This window comes from Hibiscus syriacus, unplaced genomic scaffold (assembly GCF_006381635.1).
Source record: "Hibiscus syriacus cultivar Baekdansim isolate YM2019G1 unplaced genomic scaffold, ASM638163v2 tig00110006_pilon, whole genome shotgun sequence".
Lineage (NCBI taxonomy): Eukaryota > Viridiplantae > Streptophyta > Magnoliopsida > Malvales > Malvaceae > Hibiscus > Hibiscus syriacus.
Genome location: NW_024062558.1, coordinates 220232 through 221368, shown reverse-complemented (window position 1 = coordinate 221368; position 1137 = coordinate 220232). Strand labels below are relative to the sequence as shown.

The 1137-nt window shown below is 39.4% G+C and overlaps 1 long non-coding RNA gene across 1 annotated transcript; it reads left to right on the top strand.

Annotated features, from left to right (window-relative positions):
- Window positions 1-1137, top strand: LOC120212202. Its single transcript, XR_005524671.1, has 3 exons — window positions 1-304; window positions 398-474; window positions 930-1137. It is a non-coding gene; the product is annotated as an uncharacterized LOC120212202 (long non-coding RNA).

Genomic DNA, 1137 nt, shown 5'->3' with positions numbered 1-1137 from the left:
TCTCCTCTACGCCATTTTAACCCATCTCTCTTCCTCTCCCCAACCTTCTTCATGGCCGAAAAGACTCGAGGCCTTCAACCTTTAATCCCGACCATCATACATAGCAGTATAGTGACCCAAACTGACACCCAAACTCACCACAACCCTCGCCTTGCCATACTAACCTCCGATCTAAGGTCCAAGACACACAAACAGGACTGTAAAAGCCTCACAAAAAAGATTCCTTGGTCTTTCGGCTTCACTCTCTCGACAACCTCCATTCTCTATGCCGACGAAATCAATGGCAGCATCTTCAATGAGTAAGGTAATATACTAAAATCCTTTTTTTTTATTTTCCTTAATCTCCTAAACAAATGGATTTCAAGATGCCCACTGACTTGATTTTCTATTTTTTTAGGAACCTAAAACCGACTATTTATTCCATACTTCAACAAAAACACCACTCTCCAGTGGTAACGACACACATACCCGAAGGTAAACCCAACCTCTCTCACTTTTATTTTGAGTTTCAAAATGATATAAACAAGCACACAAAGAAAATACAGATTTACTATATAAACTTTGAAAGAAATTGCATTACTTGTTCTTATCGATAAGAATCAGAGGAAACTCCTCTGCTTACATTTTTTCTGTTTCGAAGGTGAAACCCCCCAGTTTACAATTTGTTTCTCTCAAAAATCTCAATCTCTCATTTGTTATTCCCCTCTTCCTTTCATGGATGAGACCCCCTTATTTATTTCTTTTTTCTTCACCTAGTTTTCTTTTCTTTTGTTGCATGTTGATAGCTTTAGGTGAGAATAGGTGAGTGATTTTTCTCTGATTTGGTGAGATTTTGATTGGAACAGGTAAAGTGAAATCCCAAAATTTTCGGGATGAAATTGCTTTCTTTACTTTGGTGTTGATTTGGCCACTGTGGATGATTTGTGCAGATGATTTCAATGGTGGCAGCTCATAATAGGTTGGCGACGGCAGCTGGCTTCGGCTGAGGTCTCGGCTCGGTCATGGCATCGACTGGAAACTGGAAGAACTGTTGGTGGCTTGGTGTTAATTTAGAGTTCAAATTCGGGTTTGGTTCAGGTCTTCGAGTATTCGAGTTAATTTTCTAGGCTCTAGGATTTGTTGTAATATGAGTTTGTA